At 47.6% G+C, this 22,571-nt stretch overlaps 1 long non-coding RNA gene across 1 annotated transcript; it reads right to left on the reverse strand.

The window, feature by feature from the left end:
• Window positions 1–7,532: 7,532 nt before the first annotated feature.
• LOC129405787 (uncharacterized) lies at window positions 7,533–21,371 on the reverse strand. Its single transcript, XR_008630772.1, has 4 exons — window positions 20,480–21,371; window positions 18,205–18,288; window positions 12,038–15,138; window positions 7,533–9,407 (listed from the first exon to the last, which is right to left on the reverse strand). It is a non-coding gene; the product is annotated as an uncharacterized LOC129405787 (long non-coding RNA).
• Window positions 21,372–22,571: the final 1,200 nt, after the last annotated feature.

Consider the following 22,571-nt stretch of genomic DNA (forward strand, 5'->3'; position numbering starts at 1 on the left):
CTTGAAGACGGGTTCAGTGGATAGACACGAGTGTGGGAGAAGGCATTTGCAGCAGGTAGGAGCCGTAGGAACTTTGGGTTTACTCCTGGGAGTATATGTTCCTTAAGAGAGTGCTGTGTGAGTGTGGAGATGTGGTACGGTGGGTAGGGTGCTTGCCTTGCAAGGGGATGGCCTTAGTTCAATACCATGTGCACATATGGTCCCTGGAGTCCCACTAGGAGTGGTTCCTGAGCACAGAGCCAGGAGTATGCACCGAGTGCCGTTGACTGTAGTCTAAAAACAAACAAACCAAAACAATAAAAAAGAGATTGCTTCTTATTTTGTTTTGGCTTTTTGGATCACACCCAGTGATTCTCAGCGGTCACTCATATCTCTGCACTCATGAATTACTACTGGCGGTACTTGGGGCATCAAATGGGATGCAGGGATCAAACCCGGACTGGTCATGTGCAAGGCAAACACCTTACCCCATGTCTATCTCTCTGGCCAAAGAGATTGCTTCTTCAGCTCCCAAATTTGCAGAGATTTTCAGTAAATAGTATCATAAAACGGTCAACTTTGGTCACTAATCATCAGTGTAAATTCTTTGTTCTTTCTTGCCTGTAATATAATTATTTTCCTAATGTATACTGATTTCTGGCTTCCTCCATCCCTCTCAGAGAGCCCAATAAGCTACGGACCATATCTCACAAGAACGGCAGAGCCTGGCCAGCTACATGTGCCATATTCCATATGCCAAAACCAGTTACAACAAATCTCACAATGGAGATGTTACTGGTGCCCACTTGAGCAAATCGATGAACAACGGGACGACAGTGCTACAGTGCTGTTTCTTTCTTGCAGTTCGGTGATGCTCAGGGGACCATTCGGAATTCTGAGGTGTGAACCCAGATTGCCCACGTGCACCTCTTGCCCCATCCTCTGGATGTGAAATTGTGTTTCTGAAACTGCCTCATGTGGTTTCCCTTGTAGGCAAGCGTCCATTGGTTGGGCTTTTTCCAAAGACTGTGTTCTTCCAGCATTTTCCCCTTTCCAGTGTCTGTCCAGCTCTCTGGACTGCTGCTAGGCTAGTTCCTGTCTGCATCTCCAGGGCTGGCTTCAGAGTCACTGCTCTCATCCCATCTTAATTCCCAGCATCAGGTGCCTTGTACCTACCTGCCTGTTTTACCTTCAATCAACCCACCCACATTTTTCCTGAGGGACTGTGATAGCACTCTAAATCTTAGCCATGGCCCTTTAAGGCCCCTGGCAGAAGCGGAAATGATGTCACAGAGGGCCCTTCAGGGATCCTTTCTATTCTAGCTGTGGTTGCCTGGCTCGGGCCACCATTGGTCTTGTGGGTAGAGGAGGAATTGGCGCCCGGCGGCAGGGTGGCTGTGAAGGCAGATTTTGTGGCAGGACCGAAGTGCCCTCCTGAGTGCCCTGCGCCTCCCCATGTGTTTGGTAGTTGAAATATTGCTTTTCTCCTTCTCCTCTCCTTTTTGCATAGTTTACTTCATAGCAATATCTTTTCTGTAGGAAAAGACAGGAAGACAGTTAAGTCTATGCTTTTGGAACTTTGAAGTCCTTTAACTCCTTTGACTCCTTTAAATCCTTTAACTTCGATGAATATTAACTCCTGGGCATCTGTTTTCTCGAGACACTAAATCCTCAGTTGTCCATAGTTCTTGGCACCTCAAATGCAGGGTCCTGATGGACCCAGGGCAAACTATGAGCTACCCTGGCATGGAATCAGGATAGGCCAAGTACTATCATACGGAACTGTAAGTTAAGAGCATGGACAAATTCACTTATGATCCAAAAGTAACAACTGGATTAGGATCCTGCTAGGGTTAGGAAAGACTACAGTGGCTTGAGAACTGTGGTCTTAGATCTATACTCTGGGATCTTTAGCAAGATGTCCCGAGGACAGCGACCCTACAAGCTTCATGTAGTTTGTGTCCACACAAATTGATGAGAACGATTATTTAGAAGTAAATCTAAAATAGTGTGGAGAGACTAGTTTGGAGGACAGGAGGAGATGGGAATGAGGGCTAGGGTGAGACTGGAATGGGTAGCTTGGTGAGACTAGAAAAGACACGTGGGGAGAACGGAATAAACTGCATCTGATCACCAGGTCAGGTGGGGTATAGTGCACCCTTTCAAACTCCTCAACTACAGGAGGTCCCCTGCAGTTAAGGGCTCTCAGCTGCATAATACCTTTGCTACGTCCAGCTAGACCTGATTGTTCTAAGCGAGATTATTGTTTCCAAGTTGCAAGCCAAAGCTACGGGGATTGCTGTGCCTCCAGGGCCACGAATACCTGTAAATACCACGCCTTTGTAAATAGTTGTTCTTGCTGCATTTTGTATAGACACCAGGCAAAAAACCAAAGCAGCGAGAAGCAATAAGGATAGTACTACTCCCACCTCCACCCACTCTTTGATAAAATAGAGGGGACTTCTACTCTGGTCTTATTAAGGTGGGTAAGGAAGGGATAAAAGCAGGCCATGGTGTGCAATGGCCCAAAAAGCTGCTTCTTCAGCTCGTATCATCACAGGAACCAGGTTGAACAGGAGCACCAGTTTCCACCTCTTGATCTACTGGAGGCGTGGTCTTCCGTGTCAGACGTTCAGGAATCCACACTGGTTCTGCCCTGTCCTGTGGAAAAACACAAACAAGAACCCCTGGCCCAGGTTAACACGGGGTCCGGGCCATGCCATACACCAGAAAGGATATCCTTCCATTTAACATATCCTTGGCACACAGGGATCTTTGAAGAATGCCTGTCTGCAGAGGAGGCGCCCTTATCATCAATAATAAAAAAATTTAGAGTAAAAAGTGCAATAGAGATTCTTTCTCGAGGGGGCCGTCCCAGGCCAACTCCCCCTTTTTGTTTTATTAGGCATGCTTTAAGGGTGGAATGGGCACGCTCAACGATGCCCTGTCCTTGTGGGTTATATGGGAGGCCATGAGATAAAGAGACTCCCATCTGGGCACAAAATGCGGTGAATTTAGCAGAGGTGTATGCCGGACCGTTATCTGTTTTCAGTTGGGCTGGGATGCCCCCGGCTGCCCATGCTTCAAGGCAATGAGAGATAACATTTGTGGACCGCTCTCCAGGAAGGGGAGTGGCATGAATGATACCGGAGCACGTGTCCACGGATACATGGAGATATTTGAGCCTGCCAAATTCCGAGAAATGTGTAACATCCATTTGCCAAATGCGTAAAGGCACAAGACCACGAGGGTTTATGCCCATGGAGGGGGCAGGAAGAAAAGGGACACAGTGTGGACAATGTAAAACAATTGCCCGAGCTTCGGCTCGAGGTATTTGAAATCTATGTTGAAGGGTCCGAGAAGAAACATGGAAACGGTCATGAAAATTTTTTGCTAATTGTAAAGGAGACTGAATAACAAAACAAGATGGTCTAGTGACAACACAAGCATTGCCTTCTGCTAAGGGACCCGGAAGGCCTGTGTGAGAGCGGATATGTGTGACAAAAAATGGTTTTTCATGGGTCCAAAGAATTTGCTGTAAAGCAGATAACAAGGAGGCTATCGAGCTGGAGGCCTTTATGAGTCCTGCTACCTCCAAGTGAGCAAAGAGCATTTACGACATATCGTGAATCAGATATCAAATTGAAAGCAAAGGGGCAATGCTCAAACACTGTCAAGACAATGCGGAGTTCCACAACTTGAGGAGACGTAGTTGGAAATTGCATACGAATAGGATCTTGACCCTCTATCATATAAGCCCCCCAGCCTGTACTTGAACCATCAGTATAAATGTTTGGAACATCCTGAAGGGGTACATAAGAGGTGACTTTGGGGAAAATTACCAGATGGGTTTTAAAGAAGGTCATTAGTGGATGTTTGGGATAATGATTATCAATAACATTGGGAAAAGAAAATCGGAGAATCGCCCAATCATCATGTAAGTTACACAAAGAAACTATTTGAGTGGAATTATAGGGGGTAATAAGAGTATCTGGAAGTTTTCCAAAGTATTGCAAACAGTCCTGAATACCAATCATAGCCAAACGGGCTACAGCTGCAGGGTATAATTCCACGGCTTTTGCCGGAGAGACCCTAGGATGAATCCACAGAAGGGGTCCCTCCTGCCATAGGACTGCAGTAGGTTGCCCATATGTTGAAAGCACACAAAGTAAAATAGGAAACTCAGGCTGCACGCGTGTATTGCCAGCAGCAGTAAGAGCTTGCTCAATTTTGCAAATTCCATTAAGAAGGTACGCCAGTCTAAGTATTGTCTGGGCGTCAACACCGCTCTAGCCACCTGTTGCCAATCATTTGGCGTCATACAATATCTGAATAAGCCTTCTACTTGAGTTAAGGTAAATGCCGTGTTGGCTCCATACATCTTCACTGATTCTGCCAAGGACTTAATTATTTTAAAATCTAGGGGCCCGTGATATCGCTGTTGATTGTTATCTTCAAAAACAGGATAAGTTAACTGTAGCTCTTACCTAATTTCTGCCCAGAGCCTGGGTTTTGCAAAAGAAAGTCCGCCTCCCGCTTTGTTAAGATAAGGGTGCAGATCATCCTCAGAGCCCTTTAGCGGTAAGTATCGGTCACTATCATGTATCACAGCTTCCTCTTCAATAGGGGGGTCAGAATCCCCGTTAGCCCGTCCCTGCTGAAATTGACGTAGCGAGGGATAAAGAGACGGACGGGTCATGGATGGTTCTTGGGGCCTTCCTTTCTTTTTTGGGGCGCGTCCCTCCATCAGCGGGGTTCCCCTAGAGGCCTCGCTTTCCACGTCCGAACCCTCCTCTGGCTCAGAGGCTATAATGCCATGACGGCTGCCTCTGTCCTTCTTTGTCTCTTCTAACACTACTTGTCCTGGTTGTACGGCCTTATCGCACTTTTGATCCTTAGAGTAAGCATAGAAAGCAAAAATGAAAAAAAAAGGGAAAGACAAACATCCAACCAACAAACGAAACATACACATCCATGGATATTATTGTCCTGACTCACCACAGGAACTTGATCGTCACGACTTCTCGTGAACCTTAGTCCTGACTTACCACAGGAACCTCATCGTCACGATTTCTCGTGAACCTTAGTCCTGAATAAATCGCAGCAAGTTCTGAATCCACCGGGGGGTACTGGAGGTCGGGTTCCCCGTACGGGCCACCAGCTGCCACGCGCCGCTTCGTCCAGCGAAGAAACACGCAACTCGGAGGTCCTTTTGGCTATGATTTATTCAGGAACTTTCTCATGCGTTAGAGAAGAATCAGGAACGGGGACGTGGAGTAAGGAGGAAAAGGGGACGCATGAGGGAGAACTGACTAGCTAGGGGACCTCCCCCCTTATATACCTCTCGCTGCCTGCTTACGCCCACTTGTCTGCATCTGATAGGTTAGTGACAGCTTATGGGTGTGGCAAGACATCCTGTTTCCTTATTAGGAGTTGTTTACGAAGCACGGTGCAATTAACAAGAAACAGGTGTTGTTTACGAAGCATGGCCCCGTGGAGGCTCTCCACAAGCATCTGTCTTCAATCTTGATTTTAAAGTTGGCTGATTAGTATAATGTAGCAGATTATGTTAGTAATTTGGGGGAGAAATGAAGTATTAATAAAGTTTTGGGGAAAGGGTGCTGATCACTGTTAGTTCATAGAAAACAATAAGACTTGCAGTGTATCTGGGTCATTTGTATTCGGGATAATTAAGTGGGTAATCCACTCTGGTCACTTTGTCTTCTGACGTCTTCTTGCTGTGTGCTGGCCTCCTCTTACCACTTCACCAGTCCTAACTTCTCCAGGAAGTGACCTTCAGAGTGCACCAATTTTTTCATTATTAGTGGGCTTATATGTTGGGCCTGTCATTAGATTGGACTGTGTGAAACCATGAGTTTAGTTGGTTAAAACAGTCATTTCAGCTTGCTCAGACTAATAAAATAGGTACTCAATAAAGTATTGCTAATTCTCTCATTGGATCAATAAACCAAGCAGGGTGCTTTACTGGCTCTGCACTCAGGAACTTCTTCTAGCAGTGAACTGGGGACCATGTGGGATGCTGGGGATCAAACCTTAGTTGGCTGTGGACAACGCAAGGTCCTACACATTGTGTTATCTCTTCAGCCTCAGACATGGAAACTTTTATAAGATAATTTCATTGAAGTTTCTGTAGTTATTAAAAAATAAAACTTAAATAGGTCTTTGTGAAAATGACTCACAGAAACTATGTCTGTTTAAAAAGTTTGCTAGTGTTTACATGGGAAGATCATGGACAAACAATACAGTGAGTACTCTAGCGATTCATAGAAAGAAGGCCGCCGTGTGGATGGTAAGGCAGGGCGAGCTGGGCCTTGGAGAGGAGCTCAGTGGATAGACACGAGTGCGGGAGAAGGCATTTGCAGCAGGTAGGAGCCGTAGGAACTTTGGGTTTACTCCTGGGAGTATATGTTCCTTTAGAGAGTGCTGTGTGAGTGTGGAGATGTGGTACGGTGGGTAGGGTGCTTGCCTTGCAAGGGGATGGCCTTAGTTCAATACCATGTGCACATATGGTCCCTGGAGTCCCACTAGGAGTGGTTCCTGAGCACAGAGCCAGGAGTATGCACCGAGTGCCGTTGACTGTAGTCTAAAAACAAACAAACCAAAACAATAAAAAAGAGATTGCTTCTTATTTTGTTTTGGCTTTTTGGATCACACCCAGTGATTCTCAGCGGTCACTCATATCTCTGCACTCATGAATTACTACTGGCGTTACTTGGGGCATCAAATGGGATGCAGGGATCAAACCCGGACTGGTCATGTGCAAGGCAAACACCTTACCCACTGTTCTATCACTCTGGCCAAAGCTCTGAAACTGTATACAGATAGTTTCAATAAATAAAATCATAAATACGGTCAACTTTGGTAACTAATCATCAGTGCAAATACTTTGTTCTTTTGTGCCTGTAAAATAATAAGTTTCCTAATGTATACTGATTTCTGTCTTCCTCCACCCCTCTCAGAGAGCCCGGCAACCTACTGAGGGTATCTCACCTCAACGGCAGAGCCTGGCAAGCTACATGTGGCACACTCGATATTCCAAAAACAGTAACAACAAATCTCACAATGGAGATGTTACTGGTGCCCACTCAAGCAAATCGATGAACAATGGGACGACAGCACTACAGTGCTGTTTCTTTTTTTTTTTAATTTAAATTTTATTGAATCACCATGTGGAGGGTTACATAGTTCTCAGGATTATGTCAGTTATACAATACTCAAACACCCTTCCCTTCACCCGTGCCCATATTCCATCACCAACCACCCCATTAAACCTCCCGCCCTCTCCCGCCCCCCCAGTCCCTGCCCTTGTAAATGATAAGTTTCACTTCGTTTACGCTTTATCTTGGTTACAGTCCATGTTTCAACACATAACTCACTATTGTTGCTAGGGTTTCCCCCAAAAAAGAAAAGACAGTCCCACTGTCAAGGAAGCATTTGATGGCTCTCCATTGCTGAGGATGTAGAGATATTAAGTCCCGCTGTTTGTTACATAACTTTTCTATTTTTTTCCCCCCTCGTCCCGCGCCACCGAGATCACGCCTGTTTAGTAATCACCACGCTGCCTGACAAAGGGAAAATAAACCAAAAAAGATGGTTATTTCCCGTCATCAGCCGGCGTGGGGCTCTGGCTTAGTTGATAGCCTGGTAGAATGTCTGCAAGCAGTTTCTGGAATCAAAGGTAATATGCTGGTATCGGCCCCGGCTCGAGATTCCACCAGCATCCTGCTGTTCCAAGTACATAATAATTTATTCCCTTGTATCCCATTCCCACACCACCAGGTCCATGTCAGCTTAATGGACATCATACTATGGTTAACGCCACGCCGCGTTTCTTCCCGAGAAAGAAGGATATTTCTTCTCACCCGGCGTGGGGATATGGCTTAGTTCAGTCTATAGAGATGGCTACCACTTTGATAGCCTTCAATATTTCAGCAAAAGACTTAGTATTCTTGTTAGGATTTCCCACCAAAGTCCGACCCGATAAGAAGGAACCATTTCATATTGGTGATGATTAAATGACAATAGGTTGCACGGCCATGGCAGCGGCCTCGCGGCTTTGAATTTCTGTATAAAGTCCAGGGAAAGTACAGCCAGAAATTACACGTCGCTACAAACTTTAACCCTATTATGGTCCCCCCAAAGTCCAACCCATTACAAAGGAACCATTTCATATTGCTGATGATTAGATGACATTAGGCTGCCGAGGCCACGCGGTTTTGGGTTTCTATATAAAGTCCAGGGAAAATTCTGCCTAAAATTCTATCGTTACAATTTTTTACCCTTCAACAAAAAACTCAGTACTATTGTTTGGAGTTTCCCCCCACGGTAAGCCCTGCCAAAAAGGAACATTTACACATTGCTGACAATCAAAAGATATTAGGTCGCGTGGCTGCTATCGCAGCCTCGAGGTTTTGGATTTCTATATGAAGTCCAGGGAAAATTCTTTTGGTAATTGCATCACTCGCTGGCAGCGCCTGGGCCAGAAGCTCCGGGCACACAGTTTGGAGGCATTTTGGGGGCGCCACTCGTGTCCAAAGTGATTCAGTGTGCTGTTTCTTTCTTGCTCTTCGGTGATGCTCAGGGAACCATTTGGAATTCTGAGGTGTGAACCCAGATTGCCCGAATGCAAGGTAAGTAAGTGCCCAGCCCGCTGTACTACCCCTCTTACCCATCCTCTGTATTTGTTTCTGAAACTGCCTTGATGTGGTTTACCTTGTAGGCAAGAGTCCAGTGGTTGGGCTTTTTCCAAAGACTGTGTTCTTCCAGCATTTTCCCCTTTGCAGTGTCTGTCCAGCTCTCTGGGCTGCTGCCAGGCCAGTTCCTCTCTGCATCTCCAGGGCTGGCTTCGGAGTCACTGCTCTCACCCCATCTTAATTCCCCAGCATCAGGTGACTTGCACCTACCTGCCTGTTTTACTTTCAATCAACCCACCCGCGTTTTTCCTGGGGGACTGTGATAGCATTGGTTGAATTTTTGACTGATCAGTACAGGATCAGATCTCTTCTCCTTCCCCCCGCAGCTCCTCACTCTGTGGCTCACCGCCCCATCAGCTGCCTCTCCACTCCTTTGTTTAGTCCATTCCCCTTACACCACCAGTTCACCTGGGTTCTCTAAATCTTAGCGATGGCTCTTTAAGGCCCCTGGCAGAAACGGAAGTGATGCCACAGACGGCCCTTCAGGAATCCCTTCTAATCTAGCTGCGGTTGCCTGGCTCGGGCCGCCATTGGTCTTGTGGGTAGAGGAGGAATTGGTGCCCTGAGGCAGGGAGGCTGTGAAGGCAGACTTTGTGGCAGGACCAAAGTGCCCTCCGGAGTGCCCCGCGCCTCCCCATGTGTTTGATAAGTGAAATATTGCTTTTCTCCTTCTCCTCTCCTTTTTGCATAGTTTACTTCATAGCAATGTCTTTTCTGTAGGAAAAGACAGGAAGACAGTTAAGTCTATGCTTTTGGAACTTTGAAGTCCTTTAAATCCGATGAATATTAACTCCTGGGCATCTGTTTTCTCGAGACACTAAAGCCTTTGTTGTCCATATTTCTTGGCACCTCAAATGCACGGTCCTGATGAGGGACTAGATGGACCCAGGGCAAACTGTGAGCTACCCTGGCATAGAATCAGGATAGGCCAAGTGCTATAATACGGAACTGTAAGTTAAGAGCATTATAAGTTAAGAGCATGGACAAATTCACTTATGATCCAAAAGTAACAACTGGATTAGGATCCTGCTAGGGTTAGGAAAGACTACAGTGGCCTGAGAACTGTGGTCTCGGATCTATACTCTGGGATCTTTAGCAAGATGTCCCGAGGACAGCGACCCTACAAGCTTCATGTAGTTTGTGTCCACACAAATTGATGAGAACGATTATTTAGAAGTAAATCTAAAATAGTTGTGGGACTAAGTAAAGGAGAAACACAACTCTAGGTGGTATTCTGCCCTTGAGAGGATCTTCTGGCTGCAGAAGATCTTTCTCTTAACTTAAACTATGTTGATTGTGTGGCCTCACATGGGTATAGTTGCTACCAAGGATGCTTGGAAGTTGGGTTCAAGACCTAGGCTATAAGACGGAGTGCAGAGAGACTAGTTCGGAGGACAAGAGGAGATAGGAATGAGGGTCAGTGTGAGACTGGAACGGGGAGCTTTGTGAGACTGGAACAAATACGTGGGGAGAATGGAATAAACAGCACCTGATCACCAAACTGCCTGGCGGCCCTGTTCATTCCTTCATGTGTCTGTTGTCGGTGGCTGCAGCCCGTGTTGGGGGAAGCAGATCATGGCCACCAAAAGCATGTGGTGGATGAGAGACCACGCCATTGCCACCGCAGCTCACTCTTTTATTTTGTGAACTTACACAACTCACCAGCACACACGCCTCTGTTCCCTGGCCTTAGGACTCCTTCCAGCCAGAACACTGCAGATTTCACTCTGGAATGCCCTAAACCCCAAAGACACATCTACATAGGCCTGCATCCAGCATTCACTACTGTTGTGCAGGAATGTATTTGGATAAGAAAATTATCCTCATGTCCCGGTGTTTACTATACAACAGGATGTAAAAAACTGTCTCACAGTTGGAGCATCTGGAGTGAGTCTGCTTTTTTTTTTTTATTTATTTATTTTTAATTAGAGAATCACCGTGAGGGTACAGTTACAGATTTATACACTTTTGTGCTTATACTTCCCTCATACAAAGTTTGGAACCCATCCCTTCACCAGTGCCCATTCTCCACCACCCGTAAACCCAGTGTCCCTCCCACCCTCCCCAATCCCATCTCCCCCCCACCCCACCCTGCCACTGTGGCAAGGCATTCCCTTCTGTTTTCTCTCTCTAATTAGCTGTTGTGGTTTGCAATAAAGGTGTTGAGTGGCCGCTGTGCTCAGTCTCTAGCCCTCATTCAGCCCGCAACTCCCTTCCCCCATATGGCCTTCGACTACAATGTAGTTGGTGATCGCTTCTCTGAGTTGACCTTTCCCCGGAACGTGAGGCCAGCCTCGAAGCCATGGAGTCAACCTCCTGGTACTTATTTCTACAGTTCTTGGGTGTTAGTCTCCCACTCTGTTATTCTATATACCATAGATGAGTGCAATCTTTCTATGTCTGTCTCTCTCTTTCTGGTGAGTCTGCTTTTTAAAGATGAGCATTATAGTTGGGGCCAAGGTAGTGATACAGTAGAGAAGGTGCTTGCCTTGCTCTTGGCTGACCCAGGTTTGATACCCAGCACCCGAGATGGGTTCCTGACCCTTGGGAGAAATGATCACTGAGAGTAGAGAAAGGAGTTAGCCATGAACACTGCAGGGTGTGGCCCCCAAATACTGCAACAAAAAAGGTAACTAATGAAGAAAAGAAACCCAAAAGTAAATTCATGTGCAAAGACAATTTCTACAGTAAAACACTTAAAGAACTGAACAGTGGATCCTTAAATCCACTGTGTCTGGACTTATATTATGCTGCAGAAGCCCATGTTTTATCCTGAATACTTATTCTTTGTTCTCTACTCTCACATCCTCTGTGCGTGTCTTTGGTTTGGGGCAAAAACCAACAGTATTCAGGGATTATTCCTACTCTGGATGAGGTAGTCCTGGTGGGGTTCGGGGAAAAGATAAGATGCCACAGATAGAACCTGGGTTGGTCGCTAGCAAGGCAAGTACCATACTTGCTATATTCTGGCCCTTTTAAATAAATTATTTCCAGCACACCAGGAGTGAGCCCTAGGCAAAGGTTCTATTCACCCCGGACCCCCATAAAAAATTAATTTCTTTCTTCAAATATCTTATTTACCAGCACTACTCAAAACAACACTGTGGGTAGCCTGCTAAGGGAAAGATGAAACAAAGGGGGTGCTTTGCTCTGTGACTTTAAGAAGCACATAGTCCTACACATTCTTTTTGCCCTTTTTGGGTCACACCTGATGGATGCTTAGGATTTCCTCCTGGCTCTGCACTCAGAAATTACTACTGCACCAAGCTCCACATTGTCGGCCGAACACACAAACCCAAGGTCTGACTACTTAAAAAAAAAAAAAACTTAACCACAGTACTCACCCCAATAGCCTGGGTCGCCTGATCACGGCGAGATGAGAAGTGCGGAGGCTTTGCAACTTGCTGTGAGAGAGCAGAAATTCCTGATGTACAAAAACACCAACATTGGAATCAGACAGACAGTAAAGGGCTAATGTGCTTGCCTTGCTCACCCTGATCAATCCTCGGCATCTCTTATGGAGCCCAGATCCAGGAGTAAGCCCTGAGCATCTACAGGCATGGACAGACCCCCTCGCACTCATAAAAACACCAAAAATAGCCCCCAAAAGCAAATTTTCATTTGCAAACACTAAGCACCTATGACGACCACGCCTCCTGGATGGTCCCAGACATCATGGTAATTAATACATCAGCAACAACAGCATGATCTTGATTTTCGGGAGCTGCCGCTCTGCCCCTCAAAATAAATCTGTCTTCTATTACATTTTCTCGAAGACCACTCAGCCAATACTAAGTGGTTATTCCTGGCTCTGCACTCAGGAATCAGTTCTGGTCATGCTCATGGAATGGAACCTGGGTCTGAAACATGGAAAGCAAAGGCTCTAAGTGCTCTGATATTGTTCCCATCTAAGTAAAACAGTAGCCATGTCGGGGTCAAATTTTCCTGGACAGGGTCCAAAGAAGTCCCGTCCCCGGAGGGTTGGCACAGCCACGCCCCCTTGTTCCTGGCAGTTCCCGCACCCCCAAGGCCCACAGGCCCCGTACCAGGCCCTGCACTCACCCGCCACCACCTCATTCCGGGTGGGAACCTTGGGTTGATGCCAGGTGCCACCTGTTCTCCCAAGATCAGTTGAAGTGACCCCAAGCACTGAGCAAAACAGTGGCTAAGTGGGTGAGAATCTAAGACAAAATTGATCTTAGAGGCTGGAATGACAGCATAGTGCAGGGCAGGGCATTTGCCTTGCACACAAATCACCGGGGTCCCAATCTCAACATTCCATGTGGTCCCTGAGCACTGCCAGGAGAAATTCCTGAGGGCAGAGTCAGGAGTAACCCCTAAACACCACTGAGTGTGACCCAAAAGCCAAAAAATAAATGAATGGAATTTAAAAATTACAAATAAAATGAAAATGCCGAATGTGTCCCCCAAACAATACCAAGAGCAGAAGCAAAGCACTCAAGTCAAGTGTGGAAAGAGAAGTAAATGTATTTGGTTTGTTTTGGGTCACACACAGCAATGTATAGGGCTTAATCGTGGCTCTGGGCTGAGGAAATATTCCCGGCTGTGCCTGGGGACCATATTGGATGCTGGGGATCTAATCAGGAGTGATTCCTGAGTGCATATCTTGGAGTCACTCATGTGCATTGCCAGCTGACCCAAAAATGAAATACAGCAAGAAAATAAAATAAGTTGGACTCATAAGACATAAAGCCAGGGACTGGGGAGATATTCCAGCAGGTTGGAGCTCACCTGTACCCTGCAAAAACTTGATTTCTGACACTTGTTCTTTCCTCTGGGGTGGAACTCATGGCCATGTTGGGGAAGGTCACCATGTCCTGAACACAGACATATGGAGCAGGAGTGATGTCATCCCACCCCATACTATGGGGCGTGAGAATGAGACACCCTAGCGCCCTAGAGGAGCTCAGGGCCTCACTCCCTTCCCCATTCCAATTGGGAGGAAACAGCCTCCATCCACATTTGGGGCTGATGAGCCCAGGAATCCCTCACAAGAAGGCAGATCTACTACAATGACACTAGACTAGAAGGTTCCTGCAAGTTCTGGACTTGCCTGCAGCCACCCCAGGAATAAATCCAATGACCACTGCAGAGGATAACACCTGAGCACAGACCCAACAGGACCAAAAATAGCAACAATGGGTTGGACCAAATCACTAGATACCACACCCTACCAATGCCATATCCCACAGTCCCTATTCTATGTTCTAGGGATGAGAAAGGGACACACAATATCCAGTTAGTGACTCAAAGCTGTGTGAGAACACAAATACAATAGAAGACAAAAAGGCAGATGGAGTTACACTACAGCGGGTCCAGGGACAATGGGCAGGACTATCAATCCCCACTGTCCCACCTGGTCCGGCAAGCACTGCCAGCTGCAACATTGAGTGCAGAGCCAGAAGTAACCCAGGAGAATCACTCTTTGTAACCCTCCCATCACCACCCAAAGGGAATTCCCTGCTGTAGGGTGACAGGGGAGAGGACAAAGTAATGTCATCCTACACCCTGCCACAGAGGCAAGGTGGGGTGGGGGGATAAAGTGGGGGGTGGAAGGAATACTGGGATCATCGGTGGTGGAGAATGGGAATTGGTGGAAGGATGGGTACTTGAGCATTGTATGACTGAAACAAAAGCACGGAAATACGTAAATCTGTTAACTCTACCCTCACAGTGATTCACTAATTAAAAAGATTTTTTTAAAAAGAAAAATGTTGGGGCCGGAGCGATAGCACAGTGGATAGGGCATTTGCCTTGCACGCAGCCGACCCGGGTTCGATCCCCGGCATCCCATATGGTCCCCCAAGCACCGCCAGGAGTAATTCCTGAGTGCAAAGCCAGGAGTAAGCCCTGAGCATCGCTGGGTGTGACCCAAAAAGCAAAAAAAAAAAAAAAAAGAAAAAAGAAAAAAGAAAAATGTTGCATAGATCAAAGTACAGTTACTTTGCAAAGACAAGTACTATAAGTGAAACAGAAATAAAGCACACAATATCATTCCTGTCCTAAAATATAATGTTCACTAAATGTTGCTCAAAAGAAAAAAAAATAATCTGAAGGCAGTCTTGAATCCATGCCAACTGAACGGTTCCAATAGATCTGGTAGGAATGATAATTGAGCACTGAGTTAGAAGTATTCCTCTAGTACTGCTGGTTGTGGCTAAACCCAAATAAAAGGAATCTAACAGACAAGGACAAAGTAGCCTCAAATAGCAGAGAGTCGGAGTACTCAGGCCAGGAATTACATCCCAGGACTCCTTCCTGAAACTCAAGAGACAGAGACCCTAGAAACAAGTACCTGCCTGTCACTGCATCATGTCACCACATCATTCTCCTCCCACCTGGGGACAGTGTGTCAGATGGTGTGTCACCATTGTCTGAAGCTTCTGTAATTCCCAAGGATCAGCAGGTGGCTCCATAGAATCACCTGGAGGAGAAGTCAGACACATGAGAACCAGAACGGAGCACAACTGATGGACCTGACCAGCGTCACCCTCAGGCACAGCTCAAAACCCACCCAGAAATACATTACTAGATGTCCCTTCCTCTCCAGGGGACACACAAGTGCATTGTAATCCATGATGCCCTTCGCTCTCACGTAAGGTAAAGGAAGAAGCTGACCTGCTGTCCCGTTGTTTGGGCTCCTAGGTCCACACTAACTGAACATTCTATAATTTTTAACAAACATATCTAGCTGAATAGGTAAAAATCAAATCCTGCAGACAGATCAATAAAACACAGAGAAGGGAGGGCACTGGCATTGCACACAGTTACCCGGGTTTGACATCCCTCATCCCTACAGTCCACAAAGCCCACCAGGAGTGATTCCTGAGTGAAGCGTCAGAAGGAAGCCCAGACTACTGGTGGATGTGATCCCAAAGAAAAAACACACACTCAAGAAATGTGAGTTGTGTACTTAGTAGGAAAAAGAACATCTACTATCACAACTTTCTGGAATTTAACCAGAGCAAAATCTGGCCTCAGAGATAGCACAGAGCATGGGGTACCTGCCTGGCATGCACTTCAGTCAAGTTTCAATCTCCATCAGACAGAAAGTATCCCCACGTCTTGCAATGGGTGATCAATGAGAAGAGCCAGAAGTAACCCATTAGCATCACAGGCATGGCCAACTGAAAATGAACCCATTATACTGTGGCAGTCTGCTTCCAAGGCCAGGGCCTGCACTCCTGGCCTATCTCTTACCCCAAAATTCAAATTCTATATAAATCCTGTGAACCCTCTGATAAAAACAGACTGGCATGCAGGCGGAGGCTAGGACAAGGCCCAACTGGTAGTGGTCATGGCGGGACTGTAGACACCTGGCAGCTCCTGGTGAGACCCTGAGCCAAAAACAAGCTGTGATTTCGAAGGCTTGAAGGGGACAGTAAGTGAGAACTTCCCATGCATGCACTTGCCATGCATGCGTCCGACTCAACTTTACACCCTGAATCCCTAAGGAGTTATCCCTGAGTACAGCTGGAATTGATTTTGCTACTCCCCTCCCCTCTAATAAAGGCCCCTGTGGTTGTACAAGAAGGTGATTCATTTAGCAATGGAAGGAACTATTCACAGGAAGCTTATCGATAGTACAGCACGGGGGGGGCTGTCCCATGCTCTTGACTGACCTGGGTAGATCCCCTGAATCCCAGCAGCAAGCCTGACAATTGCCAAGTGTGGCCAAATCACAAAAACAGAAACAGAGAAATGAACATGTGAAAATTATCAGCATTGCTGTCAATAATCCTGGCCCATCAGAACCACTGTGCCTGGGGAACACAAAGCCCAGCCCTGCTCCCAGGCTGCTCTCACCGAAGGCCCGCAGGTGGTAGCAGGCCTCCAGTGGCCCTGAGCACATCAGCTGTGGGATAACAACAAATATAATAGAAAACAAAGCGGCAGATGGAGTTACACTACAGTGGGTCTGGGGAGAGTGGGCAGGACTGTCAATCCCCACTGTCCCATCTGGTCCAGCAAGCACTACCAGCTGCAACGTTGAGTGAACAGCCAGAAGTAACCCAGGAGGATCACTCGTTGTGATCCTCCCATCACCTCACACAAAAAAAAAGGGAATGCCCTGCCACAGAGGCGGGTTCAGGTGGTGGGGTATGGAGTGAGGGGGTGGGAGAGATATTGGGATCATCGGTGGTGGAGAATGGTTACTGGTGGACGGATGGGTACACGAGCATTGTATGACTGAAACACAAGTACGAAAATATGTACGTCTGTTAACTGTACCCTCACAGTGATTCACTAATTAAAAATTTTTTTTAAATTTTTAAAAAGGAAAATGTTTCATAGATCAAAATACAGTTACTTTGCAAAGACAAGTACTATAAGTGAAACAGATATAAAGCACACAATCATTCCTGTCCTAAAATATAATGATCACTAAATGTTGACCCAGCAATACCACTGCTGGGAATATATCCCAGAAAAGCCAAAAAGTATAGTCGAAGTGACATATGCACTTATATGTTCACCGCAGCACTGTTTACAATAGCCAGAATCTGGAAAAAACCCGAGTGCCCTAGAACAGATGACTGGTTGAAGAAACTCTGGTACATCTATACAATGGAATACTATGCAGCTGAGAGAAAAAAATGAGGTCATGACGTTTGCATATAAGTGGATCAACATGGAAAGTATCATGCTAAGTGAAATGAGTCAGAAAGAGAGAGACAGACATAGAAAGATTGCACTCATCTGTGGAATATAGAATAATAGACTATAAGACTAACGCCCAAGAATAGTAGAAATAAGTACCAGGAGATTGTTTCCATGGCTTGGAGGTTGGTCTCTCATTCTGGGTAACTCAGGGAAGGGACCACCAAGTAAAATGTGGTTGGAGGTCATGTGGGGGAAGGGTGAAGCGGGCCGAATACAGACTAGAGACTGAACACAATGGCCACTCAACACCTTTATTGCAAACCACAACACCTAATCAGAGAGAGAGAACAAAAGGGAATTCCCTGCCATAGTGGCAGGGTGGGGTGGGGGGAGACGGGACTGGGGAGGGGGTGAGGGATGTTGGGCTTACTGGTGGTGGAGAATGGGCACTGGTGAAGGGATGGGTTATCGAACTTTGTATGGGGGAAACATGAGCACAAAGATGTATGGATCTGTAACTGTACCCTCACGATGACTCTCTAAAAATAAACTAATAAAAAAAAATGATCACTAAATGTTGCTGAAAAGAAAAAAAATGAAACAAAAGACAGTCTTGAATCCACACCACCCGATAGGGTCCCTGAGATCTGGTAGGAATAATTGAACACAGAGTTAGAAGTACTCACAGAGCACTGCTGGTTGTGGCTAAATCCAAATAAAAGGAAACCAACAAACAAGGACAAAGTAGCCTCAAATAGCAGAGAGTCGGAGCACTCAGGCCAGGAATTACATGCCAGGACTACTTCCTGAAACTCAAGATACAAAGACCCTAGAAACCGGTACGTGCCTGTTACTGCATCATGTCACCACATCGTTTTCCTCCCACCTGGAACAGTGTGTCAGTGAAGCGTCACCATTGCCTGCAGCTTCTGTAATTCCCAAGGATCAGCAGGTGGCTCCGTGGAATCAGCTGGAAGAGAAGTCAGACTTATGAGCTCCAGAATGGAGCACAATTCATGGCCCTGACCAGCATCACCCTCAGGCTGAGCTCACATACCCACCCAGGAAGACATTGCCCGATGTCCCTTCCTCTCCAGGGGACACAGAAGTGCGTTGTAATCCACGATGCTGTTCACTCTCAGGGAAGGTAAAGCAAGCAGCTGCCCTGCTAACATGTTCTTAGGGCTCTTGGGTCTACCCTAACTGAAAATTCTAGAATTTCTGAGAAAACATATATAGCTGAATAGGTAAAAATCAGATCCCGAGTCAGATCAATAAATCACAGGGAAAGGTGGGCACTGGCCTTGCACACAGCTACCCAGGTTTGACCTCCCTCATCCATACCGTCCACAAAGCCCACCAGGCGTAATTCCTGAGTGCAGACTCAGAAGGAAGCCCAGACTACTAGTGGATGTGATCCCAAAGCAAAATCACACACTCAAGAAATGTGAGTTGTGTACTTAGTAGTAAAAAGTACATTTGCTATCACAACTTCCTGGAATTTAACCAGAGTAAAACCCTTTTTATGATGGCCACAGCGATACCACAGAGTATAGGGTGCTTGCCTGGCATGTACTTCAATCAAGTTTCAATCTCCATCAGATGGAAAGGGTCCCCACATCTTGCAAGGGGTGATCAAAGCAGAGCCAGAATTGACCCATTGGCATCGAAGGCATGACCAACTGAAAATGAAACTATTATACTGTGGCGGTCTGCTTCCAAGGCCAGAGCCTGCACTACTGGCCTATTTCTTACCCCAGAATCCAAATTCTACATAAATCCTGTGAACCCTCTGATAAGAACAGACTGGCATGCTGGTGGAGGCTAGGACACGGCCCAACTGGTAGAGTTCATGGCAGGGCTGCGGACACCTGGCAGCTCCGGGTGTGACTCTGAGCTGAAAACAGGCTGTGATTTCCAAGGTTCGCATCCGTCTGACTCAATTTTACACCCTGAGTACTGCTGGATTTGAGATCGCCACTCCCCTCCCCTCTGACAAAGGCACAGAGAAAGTCATCTGCCAACAGAGATGTGTGAAATCCAGGAATAAATCTCAAGGCTCAGTTCTTTGGTTTGTTTCTTTTTGGGCACACCCTGGGATGCTTAGAACTTACAGGTCAAGTTTTCACAGATTATGTCATTTTACTCATTCAGTTATGTGATCCTGTGTAAGAAAAGTAGGCGGAACATACATTTGGCCCCAAAGAAATCAAAATGATGAAAGTCTATAATTTTGCTCAAAGACTCCAACGCCTTTATTTCCTTCTGACAGCCTCTTGTTGGAAGTTTTCCATCATGTTAACATCTAAGAACTTCCAATGAGTGTATGAACAGAGGGGCAGGAGAGAGCACACAAGGCTGGAACACATGCTGGCCACATGGAACCTTGGGGACCTTCACCAGTACCCACTGGCACTGCTAATGTGAACAGAGCAGGGCGTAGCTCTCAAGCACTGCCAGGTGTGTTCTCAAATCCCAGCTCGATTGCTCCCCAAGTAGTGAGATAGACCAGGGAGAGTAGCTCAAGGGCTGATCCCCTCCTTTACTGGTGGAGGACACGGCACGGCTCCCCTACATCCAGAGACACATGGACAGAGGGGAAGAGTCCCTGATCAACTCCAAGTTCGTAGCATAAAGGGGGAAACTAAAATATGAGGTTGGAGAGAAGCCCACAGCAGCCAAAAAGAGGTTTGGGAGACACCAGGCAGTGCTCAGGGAACCCTATGCAGTACTGGAGAACAAACCCCTCAGCCGCATGAAAGGTAAGTGCCCTGTCTGCACTCCTATTGCTCGGCATGTTTTTTTTTTTTTTTGCTTTTTTGGGTAACACCTGGCAATGCACAGGGGATACTCCTGGCTCTTCACTCAGGAATTACTCCTGGCGGTGCTCAGGGGACCATATGGGATGCTGGGAATTGAGTGCAGGTCGGCTGCATGCAAGGCAAATGCCCTACCAGCTGTGCTATCGCTCCAGCCCCCTCAGCTTTTCTTACTTTCTGGTTTTTGGGCCAGATCTCTTGATGCTCAGACCCTCCTATGGGGTATGGGAAGATTGAACCCAGGTCCGTCCTGAGCAAGACCAACCTCCTGGCTGTACTAGGGGAGACATCTAAAACCTACTGCAACAGGTCCCTGAAAAGCCCATTTCTGCAAGTACTCACCAGAACAGAAGGGGGAGCCTCTGGTCCTGGAGAAATACCTCCATCAATGAGGGATTGCTCTGAAACCTGACAGGTAAAGCAGAAATTATTTGTCTGAGGAAAAATAAAATCAGAGAGTTAGCAGAGATAGTAAATGTATAGGATGCTTTTCGTTCAAGCAGCTGAGCCCGGGTTAATATGCAACAGCACATAGGTTTCCCCACCCCAGCACTGCCAAGAGCCACGCCTGAGCTAAGGTCCAAGAGTGAGCCCTTAGCACTTGCCAGCTGTGGACCAAAAACTACAATTAATAATAACAGAAATGGGGCCGGAGCGATAGCACAGCGGGTAGGGCGTTTGCCTTGCACGCGGCCGACCCGGGTTCGATCCCCGGCAACCCATATGGTCCCCCAAGCACTGCAAGGAGTAATTCCTGAGTGCAGAGCCAGGAGTAACCCCTGAGCATCGCTGGGTGTGACCCAAAAAGCAAATAATAATAATAATAATAACAGAAATTTAGTGGGTGGGGTTCTTGTCTTGCACGTGTCTACCCAGGTTTGATTGCCAGCATCGCATCCCATGTTTCCCTGAGCACCCCCAGGTGTGATCCCTGAGTGCAGAGTTAGGAATAACCCCTGAACATTGCCATGTGTTCCCTCACCCTAAAAAAATCTATAAATTATGTAAAACAAAGAAATAAGGGTGTGGTGACCAATGGAAATCCTAGATTGCATTATGGTACATCTAGGGGTACATCCTGGAAGTGACCAGCCTACCACCTGCTACATTTGGTTGCAAGGACCACTCTGCTCCAACACAGCCCGGATGCTAGACCCACTTCTGCCAGAGTCTCTTCAGCTCCGCATCTCCCAGGATCCCAAAAACCTACCGCAGGCGCAGGAACCCGGGAAAATCAAACGTTAATCCACACACTCCTGAGTCCCCGGCCAGTGCAGAGGGCAGTGCACTGGGAGAGCATCTGCCGTGCACGGGGCTGACAGGACCGAGCCTGACATTCCACAGGACCCTGAGTCCCGCCAGGAGAGCCCCCTGGTGCAGAGCCAGGAGGGACCCTGCGCGCGGCGGGATGTCGGTCAAGTATTATGAAACAAAACTTTGTTTTTAATTAAAAGAGAGACTAACTCCCCCCTTTCCAGGGAAACCGACCCTTCGGCCCCGACTCCATAGTCACAATGACAGAAGTGGCCCGACAAGGACCGGCCCGGGAACATTCCCGGGTGACCCCCCGCCCCAGCCCGAGACCCCCGGGGGCTCCGAGTGTCCCCGCAGGAACCAATGGGGAGGCGGCCGCGCACGCCCCGCCCACGTGCGGGAAACTGGGGAACTGGGGCTCCCTCTTGTCTCTCTTTGTGGCCGGGCCTGAGCGACAGGGCAGCGGGGAGGGCGGGGCCTTGTCGACACCCCATGGGGTCCCCCGACCCCCGGAGGATCCCGAGTGCAGAGCCCGGAGTCGCCCCGAGCCCCGCCGGGCGCGGCCAGGCCTCCCCGGGACTCGCGCCCGCCGGCAGCCCTGAGGTAAGTTCCCTCAGAATCCCCCTCGTCTCCCTGAAGGGCAGGAACGAACTGGACAGACCTCGGCAGGGCGAGGGGCCACCCGGGTGGGGCCGCCGCCCCCCTCCCCCCCGCCCCCGCCACGGCACAAAGCCACCCAGCCAGGACCCCCTGTCCGCCCCGGGATCCCCCTTCCCCTCCTGCCCCAGTCCCCATGCTCTGCGGCCGAATGGAAATGCTGCCACCCTCAGACAGAAACTCGGTGATGTCACCCACACTTCCGGCCGGAGTGTTAAAGGGCCAGACTCCAACTATTCCTGACCTGGTACTTTCTGGTCAGGAAAGTTGATTTTTTTCCCGTTCCTGAACTTGGATCAGGTCAGCAGGAAATCTGTGGGGTCGCCAACTACCGGACAGTCAGAGGATGAAGCCAGAGTGTTTATATTTTCACAAAGGGAATAAAATCCACAAGGATTTCCTTGCAAAAGCACACCAGTAAGCACCACAACCCTGACCCCCAACCCCCTAACTCTAACCCTAACCCTAACCCTAACCCTAGCCCTAACCCTAACCCTAACCCTTCCTAACCCTAACCCTAACC

Source organism: Sorex araneus, chromosome 6 (assembly GCF_027595985.1).
Source record: "Sorex araneus isolate mSorAra2 chromosome 6, mSorAra2.pri, whole genome shotgun sequence".
NCBI classification, from domain to species: Eukaryota; Metazoa; Chordata; class Mammalia; order Eulipotyphla; family Soricidae; genus Sorex; species Sorex araneus.